The sequence below is a fragment of the Zeus faber genome, assembly GCF_960531495.2.
Source record: "Zeus faber genome assembly, chromosome: 5".
Taxonomy (NCBI): Eukaryota; Metazoa; Chordata; class Actinopteri; order Zeiformes; family Zeidae; genus Zeus; species Zeus faber.
This window is the reverse complement of record NC_137192.1, coordinates 20,278,107-20,287,545: the sequence shown is the minus strand read 5'-3', so window position 1 is coordinate 20,287,545 and position 9,439 is coordinate 20,278,107. Positions and strand designations below refer to the sequence as shown.

General features: G+C 43.4%; 1 protein-coding gene across 1 annotated transcript in view; it reads right to left on the bottom strand.

Annotated features, from left to right (window-relative positions):
- The window catches only part of eya2 (EYA transcriptional coactivator and phosphatase 2), a 34,915-nt gene extending 31,169 nt beyond the window's left edge, over window positions 1-3,746 (bottom strand). The window contains exon 1 of the mRNA XM_080001511.1: window positions 3,520-3,746. The gene's annotated coding sequence lies outside the window, so the exon portion shown is untranslated. The remainder of the gene's footprint in view (window positions 1-3,519) is intronic.
- Window positions 3,747-9,439: the final 5,693 nt, after the last annotated feature.

Here is a 9,439-nt window from a genome sequence, read left to right as displayed (position 1 = left end):
GTTCCAGTTGGAACGGTCGTAGAAACACGTGCACTTACACACGTCTGATACTACGTATACACTCATGTCGATGCTCTTATGCGGTGACACACACGCAACACGCAACACACACACACACACACACCAACCAGTAAACAATAGGCCTGCTGCTTTAAAAGCCATTGAAGAGGTGTGTTTCTTGCCAAGTAGTATAAATGTGTCTGATACAAAAGTCTTAAAGGTTTATGGCAAAGAATACTACTGTAAAACTGCAAAATATGAGACAATGGGGGATAGAGACGAGGTTAAGTGTAGAAAGAGAAAACTAACAACGAAAACATCAAAAAATAAACAAAGTAGTTCGAAAGGTAGCCATTTTGCTCGTGTATGGAAGGCACTGCTCTCCATAATTACACAATTCTCCAAAAAAAAAAAGATCAATTCAACTTCTCCATCACTTCATTATCTGCGTGATGGAGAAACGGCTGTGAGGTTTCTTTTTAGTTTTTTAGATTTTTGCGGGTTTTTTTCGGCAACAGCTCGAGTATCTCCAGCGGTTTTGTTTTGGGGGGGAAGTTGGCCCCGTGCAGTTCGAGCGCTGGACTTCTCCTTCTGAGGTCGTATATCGTCGAGAAAAAAGTCAATCCATCAGCGGGGAACGGCGTAGAAGTCCGAAACTTGAGCATCATGTGGGATTTTTTTGGCTTTGGTTTAGGGTACAATAATGTTTATAATGGTCTGTTATTTCACTGCTTCATCTTCACACGTAGTGAAGTGTGTATACTTTTTTGCACTTTATCGCCTCTCAAATCAATCATAGGTGTGATAAAAACTAGAATACTACTTTTTTTTTTTACTTCTACTCTCAAATAATTTTACTTTTTAATTCTAATGTCCTCATTTTAGTCGAAAAAGAAGAGCTGCGAAGCCTGACGAGAGACGGGTCAGGGTAGATGGAACACCACAGGCCTCAGATCTCCAGGTATAGAGGAAGAGGGGGAGGAAGGAAAGAGAGGGAGATGTAGGGAAAGAGGGATGATGATGAAGGAGAAAAGATGGAAAGGAGGAAGAGGGCGGCGCGGGATCGCGTCGAAAACACAAAGGGGCTTGAAACTGGGCGTGAAATATAATGAAATTGGTGCAGATAGTCAGGAAGAGCGGAGCTTCCTATGAAAATATTTATCATTCCACAAACTTTTGGCTACAGAGGGCTTTGGAATTAATTTGTGTTTTCTTAAGAGGGGGTGCCGTGCGCTACAGGATGGGGAATACTCCACCGCCGGGGACTTTTGGGGCTGCTGCTTATTCACAATTTATTAGAGCCAGTAATAGGAACCACGAAGGCCGAGGAGAGGGAAAGAAAGTCCCCGGGCCAGCTATGGAGAGGGTGTCCAGAAATGAGGCCTAATGTTATTAAGGGACGAAGCGGCGTGTTAAATCACACACGCCTGAGCACACACAGTCTTCGGTATGCGGTCTGAAACCCACCCCACCCCCACGCCATCCCCAGTCCCCCCATCAAATCCACCCCACCTCCACCCTAAATCCACCCCCAGTACCTCAATGTTATTTATGGGAGTGACTGGACAGGTACAGCCGAGATGCATGAAGATTTGTATTCTGCCATGGAGCCTGTTGGGGCACAGTAACTACCTTACAGTGAAAAGAGCAGTTTTGCAAAGGTAGGTTTATGAAGATTTTGACTAAGAGAGATACAGGGGTGATTTATTTTAAGGCTGGAAATAAATATAAAGATTTTCGAGAACTTGTTTATATAGGAACCCATTTCAGCCTAATTGTCAACTTTCCAAATGGATTCAGCTCGTGCAGTTTTTGTGAGATAATATGGGTAACTATGCTTTAAACCTGAGAACATATTAACCTATCTACGTGCTTATTAAGAGGAAAGGTCTTTTGCAGCTAAAATATGTATTTTAAAATGTTGTCTGATGATTACCTAAAAAATATTTTTCCTATTATATTTGTGATTGCAAAATAAATAATTGTTCTTTATTCATTGTACAATGTATCTACAATTTGGATTATATGGCATTCTAGCTACAAAATAAATACATTAATCTAAAGAAATACATTTTAATAAATACATTAAAAAATTAAAAAAAAGTATATGAATAAATAAATTGTATCTATTTATTTATTTCATCGAGATAGGCCTACTGATTCAGCCTTGCAGTAATTACACTGTAATTACATGGGATGTGTTTAAAGGTAATTTCAATGGTTGGCAAAACACAGCCTGGCTTAGTTTCTTGACTGGACCCTTGAAGGGGTCCTTGAAAAATATGAATACCCCCTTTGAAAAAATGCTTAGTGCAGCTCCTTTAAATTACTTAATTAGATCCTTGGGAGGGGAGGGGGTTGATTTAGATGTAATCTTCTGTACTTAAACCAAGCGTATTTAAACAGCCCCAAAAATAATAAAACACCAATAATCTGTGAGAAACTGTATGAAATAGATTTGTGCTATAGATTCATCTTTCAACGGCACACAAATTAAAAAAAAGGCCTGATGGCACCTTCAGCAAAGAATGAATATAGGAATTAGGTCAAGAATTATAGATACTACCATAATAATAATAGTAATAATAATGCTTTGGGGATGTTTACCATCAGATATTTAAGATAATTTTATCAGTCACTGATCAGTCACTGATAATATGATCTTAAATATAAAATGAGTAGTGCAATGATGAGAATAATACAGGCCCTCTAGGCCTGTTTCTGCTTAACATTTGAAATAATTTCCCCCATTATTTAAAAATGAAACACATAATACTAATACTAATAATTGAACTACTCATAATAATAATAATAATAATAATAATAATAATAACAATAATAATAATAATAACCACAAAACATCTGGTTACAGACGTTGCCGATATTCATATGAAGTATGCGTCAATATTTAGCTCGACTTAAAACATTTTAATTTATTGCAAATAAAGCCTGTAACGCACATTTGTAATCGGTGTTGACGTATGTACTCGAAAGTATTTTTGGCGTTAATGTCGATTTTTTTCAATCTATGCAAAATCCAACGCAAACACACGTTTGCGTACGAACCTAGTTTGATATTTGTTTTTCGTGAAACGTTTCGGCTCCATGTCTGCGGCAATTGTAAGACAAGGAAAATACAATGCGAGCACAGCCCATAGTCTAAACGAGCTTTAAGTTGAATCGGTTAATTACTAATCACTAATTCTGTATCGATTTTTCGGAATTTATCCCCCCGTGTAGGTGTTCGCCACAATACAAATGTGCGTCGATAACTGCTCGGGCAAAACCAAACAAACACACAAACAAACACACAAACAAACAAACGAACAAACAAAACAAATGAAAAACAACAACAACAACAACAACAACAACAACAACAGAACAAAAATGAAATCCAGAGGACTGCGGCGATGGTCAACAAGGCACGGACAAGAAAAAATAAAATAAAAAGGGTCGTTTTCTCTCCCAGCAGACGGAGTAAAAGCCTTAAAGGAAACGTAAATAAACAGCGCTACCCACCATGATTCGGCGGAGTGGGACGCGAGGAAATCCGCTCATTTCAAGCGGCGCAGCCTTGCCATGCCGGGAGAAGCCCCGCTCCTGCACAACGGCCTCCTTCGCAATCTTCACAAGGCTCTGGCCGCGATGGTCATCCCTCCCCGGGGGGTTCAGCTTCCAGGCCGTCAACTCCCGTCAGCTCCTCTCGTCGCTGCGGCCGGACGCTCCCTGCGCGTCGCACCGTCAGAGCAGCGTTTGGCTGGGCCGTGCGCCGCGGTGGGGGAAGCGACGTTAAGTAAAGGAGCAAAAGTTTAGGTTCCTCCTCCTGAGGGGCGTGCGTGTGTTTGTGCAAGCGTGCGTGCGTGCGTGCGTGTGTGTGTGTGTGACAGAGAGAGAGACACACAGGGAGAGAGAGAGAGAGACAGAGAGAGAGAGAGAGAGAGAGAGAGAGAGGGAGCTGGGAGAAGCGCTCTACTACAAATACCCTGAAGCAAGATGACTAGTAAATAAGAAATATGCCACACTGACATCTCCACTGAAGTAAAACTATAGCCGCAGTTGCCCTTAAACGTACTTACAGCATTACAAGTAAGGGTACTAGTACTAGTGCTGATGGAACAGATCTTATCAATAGTTATAATTTGGTGGTGTCATAGTCATTTTTGGAAAAGATGTGGGCCGAATTATTTGTTGATCAGCGGGTTGATTGAAAGAAATCCCTCATTTTTTGCTTTTATCTACAAATGCATAAATCCGGATAGAAAAAAAAAGTTGTGTGAGAAAGATAAGTTAAGTAAAAAAAGTAGATATTTGCATTGAAATGTAGCGGGGTAAATGTGGAAAGTCTCAAGAAAACATAACCCTTGAGTGAGGATAGAGACTTGTATGTATCTACTTAAGTACAGAAACAAAGCAGAGGGAGAGAGAGAGAAAGAGAGAGAGCATTAGATACTCTAGATAAAGAATGAGATACTGTAACTAGAGAGAGAGCGAGTTAGATACTGTAGATAGAGAGAGAGTGAGAGAGAGAGGCTTTGACCTTTAAGGTTCCTTTATTTTCAGTAAGTCATGTCACAGCAGCAGAAGCCTGATTATGGAGGAAGCAATTAAACACCAAAATTTGAGACAAACCACAGAAAAGTCACAGGTCAGTAATGATTAGTATGAGCGCAAACATCTTCAGAGATAACTAGGTACGCAGGGATCTGTTGGTCTCTTCACCGGGATAGATACTGTAGGCAGAGAGAGAGAGAGAGAGAGATACTGTAGATAGAGAGAGAGAGAGTGAGAGAGATAGATAGAGAGAGAGATAGATAGTGTAGATAGAGAGAGAGAGAGAGAGAGAGAGACAGTGAGAGAGACAGCGAGTGGGTCCCCCCTCGCCTCGCTTTATCTTAATCACCCCTATACAGTTCACTTAACAAACCGGCTGAAGTGTATCGAGGACGGTTCTTCGTGCAATCTCTCCATCTCTGGCTCTAAGCCTGTGTTTGTTTAAGGGATCCTCTCCGTGTGTGTTGACACAACGACCTCGGGTGCGAAAGCGTTCCCTTTCCAACCAAACCTCGGAAGCCGCGGAAGAAGGCATTTGCCCCCCTTTCGGTTGTAAATAACCGGAGGCCGCCGACACTTTTATCAAGACGGCCTGTGTCTGTTATCTTTGCTTCTGTGTGCGTGAGTGGAGGGGAGGGTGGAGGGCGGGCGGATGGATCGGGAAGTTTCAGCTCAAACGCACAACGTACGGCCCTTCCTTCCCCCGCCGGCCTCATAATAGGAGTCCTGTACTCTCCCGACGTTTGTCAGTTGATTTGCGTTCTACTTTCCACCAACTTTACAACAATTCCCGTTGACCTTTTTTCCTTTTTTTTTTTTTTTTTTTCATAACCAATAGGAGCAGCCGTATCATTCCGGACGTTAAGAGCAAAAAAGCCGAAGCCTCAAGCCTTTTACCTGCTGTGGCTTTGTGCAGCTGCGGGAGGAGTCAAAGTTCCTGAGGGGTTATCAAAACAGGTCGTGAGGATGTCTCCGCCGCGCCGGCACTCGCCAAGGTGCTTCCTCAAACATCTGCCGAGCTGGAAGAGGCGGCGTCTGACACCTGCTCGCGCTAATGCGGCCGCAGTGAGTTTACACGAGTTCGCGGAGGTTTACTCCACCGTGATTAGGCACATTAAGGCACGCAGGTGCATATGCGTGTAATGCGGTGATTGTCAAGCTTTTTCCTTCCAAGGAGCCTCGATTTTGATACGTAATCGGCCATAGGCCCCGAATGGTATGACCTGAGCTCTGGATTTTCATTGTTGGATTTAATTTAGTCCACACGTCCACACGGGGTGATTTCCATTTAACTTTTTAATTTCACTTGAGTTTTTAATGGTTTTTCAACACTGAATCTAAGAAAGCATGTATTTAACCATTTCAAACATTATTTTTTTTACCCATCTCAGGTAATAATATCCAATTTTTTACAAGGTTGTGTTGCTGAATATGGCTTAAATGAGAAACAGGGTTGAAGTAACAGGGTTGAGTTTTAAGCATAGAATGAGAAAATAAACTAAATGTGGCTAACTATCACTCACGCTCATGGTGTGAGTTCAAAAATTCTAATGATTTACCTAAAATGTATTTTAACGAAATAAATGAATAACTTTCAAGCTATGATTTTGGCAACAGGGCGACGGTTTGAGCGTGACCTTCTCAGTCAACATCGCGATATCAGTGAAAATTCAGAACGAAACAACGGAGAGAACTTACTCTGCTTCCTCCCACGGACTGCAGGGAATTCAGACCATGCAACCTCTTGTTGATGACTTGAACGTAAGGGTCGAGAACCGCCGAAACGCTGTTTTTCAAAAGCCTTCGCCGGCGTCGGTGTCGGCGCATGGGGGCCCGCGGGTAAGTCCGCCGGAGGACTCCATTGATGTGTCGAAGATTATTTTGAGAGTTATTTGAGAATTGTTTGGAGAAGTTCCAGACTAATATTTAGAGACCAATAATTCAAGAGAAACAACCATCGCAAAACACTCACAGGAGGAACGACAGTGATCCTTCAGCGTCTCATGCTGAAGGGGTGGCCCCGAAAAAACCCCAAATGCCCCGACAAGTCTTACGCTTACACTTTGCGCTTTGCTTCGCCGTTGCGAGCGAAATCTGCCGCACGAATAACCGCGTCCGCGTCGTGCTAAATTTCTGTGAAGTCCAAATGCCTGTTGTTGTCTTTGCGTGCGTATTGGGTAATGTGAGAAAGTCTTTGTTGGAGCTGCGGGATCCAGACGGAGAAGGAAACAGGTCGTCTGGTGCGCGGCCAACAGGATGCTGCTCTGCAGATAAGCGCGACACCATCGCTGCCACCCCAGACATGGATACGTCGGGGCACCTGGAAGAGCCGCTTGAATTTCACTTCCAGGTGAGATAATCATCACTGCAACCCCCCCCCCCAAAAAAAAATACACCCATCCCACCCAGCACATGTGTCGAAGGGGGTTTCACGTTAAGTTCCAATGTCGAAGTTGCACGTCTGAAAAGGGTTTGTTTTCCTACTTTCTCTCGTGGAAGGTTAAAACGATCGCGAAGGGGAAGGGAGGAGAGCTAACTAACTTGAGCGTCAATTTCTAACCAACACATTTTACTTCGTTTTTACTTCAGCAAATTAAATAAATAACAATTGGATTAACCTGACCCTGATGTGATCCCTCGCATACGTCTCGTTGTGGTTGCACGTCCCTGATTGGGACATAAAGTTGAGCGTAATGATTTTAGAAGTCGGGGTGTCTTGTTTCAATGCATCTTTTTTTTTTTTTTTTTTTTCTCGACCCCCGATCATTTTTCAGCAGCATGATGAACGATCATAAGCGGGAATGTTGCGTTGGCACGGGGGGAAGATTGACGACTTGAGGGGCTCCCAGCTGAAAGGGGGTCAGACGACCATGTCTGTGTAAAGCTGCTCCATGTCAGATCTTACCAACTCAACTTAACTCAACGCAGAATCCCAGTAACGTTGTGATGACACAGACGAAAAAAAAACAAAAAAACAAAAAAAAACAATGTTCCAGGAATCTGTACATATGGAATTCATTCCTTCCAAAGTAAGCTCGGCGGAGCAAAATAGCATTTAAGCGCAAATAAGCTGGGTGGAAACAATACCTCACTATGACGTCACAGGCCGCCAGCAGCCCAACGACAATGGCTCTGGGAAGTACCTAGACACGATCAGCTCGTCTGCCTCTGGTTGGAAACGCGCCATTCCTCCGCTGGAATCTGTGGCGAAGAAAGAAAGGCCGCCATTGTCTCCCTCTTCGCCGGCGTCCGGCGACGAAAGTCATCGTCGCCGTCGCCGTCTCATCGCCGCCTATTGTCTCGACGCAATTCCTGATTTGCTCCTCGGGGTGGAACGTATGACTTCTGTTTTTGTTTGTTTCAGTCTGAACACTCGATTGGTGACTGCCACGCGGCATCGCGGTTGGATGCTGGTGTCGTGTTCGCCGTTGAGAGGGACGCTCACGAGAGATTTGAATCTCTCGTGAGCGTCGTCGGGCCCACGGCGTTGCTGTTAAAGCTGTGTAAAGTGCGACATAGGGAGTATAAACACCGGGCAAGACGGATGTAATATTACACCTCCCAGGGCGTCACCACCAAGTGGAAGGAAGCTGGGGTGTGATAACCACAACATCTGGGTCGGTATGGCCCTCCTCGAGCACCCAAAAACCTCCACATTCCCATAATCCAACTCCCAGTGTTACCCTGACTCGACCCTCCGAAACGACACTCCTTTTCCTAGTCGTGCAGCCGAAAAAAAACCCCACTTTGCATCTCTGATCTCTTACGCTCTGCCATTCTCAACCATTCTGGCTTCCTTTTTTTCCAGTATCATCATTGGAAAATCTGAAAAATCACCACGATATTTTTCAGTCCCTTTAATTCCTGAGGTTTTAGAGAGAATATTGCAAAATTCAATCTGGTTCATTTTGTTTTTGTTTCAAGATGCTGCTAAATGACTAAACATGTTATTGAGCCTTGTAGAGTTATTGCCTTGTGCAAACAAACACATGTTTAGTCAAATATCGACAGTAAAAAAAAAAACACAAAAAAAAAGATAAGAACACTATATTAATCCCCAGGGGGAAATTCAGAAATTAGTGAAAGCATGATCAGATCAGTAGGTTCTTTTGAAGAACGCTAATTGTAAAGTATAGACCCACAGTGTGTGTTACCGCTGAGCTGTGAGGAAACTGTTTTAAGTAACGCTGAGGGGCCTCTGTTAATTCAGGGACGACAAACAACGAGGTGAACAAGCCGCCACCTGTCATCGCTTTCTTTAAATACTTTCACAATACTGAGACACGAGACACAGACGGCTGAGTGGTTCAAACCAGTTTTGTTATTTCCTCATTCTCTCTCCTATAAATTCTTAATGCAGCCCTTGTTTCCTCCTCTCCGGGGCCCAGTGTTGGTGCAGCCCTTCCCATGTGTGAAACAACTATCAGCTGGGCCGGTGATATGCTCTGCCTATTTTTCCGGAGTTCCTACTGAGTTTGTTGAGAGACACAGAGCTTAAGGTCCCCTCCCAAATGTTATCCATTACAGATAATACTAATCCCCTAATCACTCATAACATCATTTCAATTATTAATGTGACTTGTTACATTTGATATATTGTTTAATGATGTTTTGATATAAACAGATGAACTGCAGACAGACACACACACACACACACACACACACACACACACACACACACACACACACACACACACACAGACACACACACACAGACATGCACGCACGCACACACACATACACACACACGCCACCCTCTGGACCCCTCTCCGCCCCGCTTCGTGACCCCCATGTCTCAGGAATGTGGGAATGATTGCCTTAATTTTATAAAGCGCATGGCTTCCTTTGGTTCAATTTTCACCAACACTATAAAAAGGAGCCGTTGTAC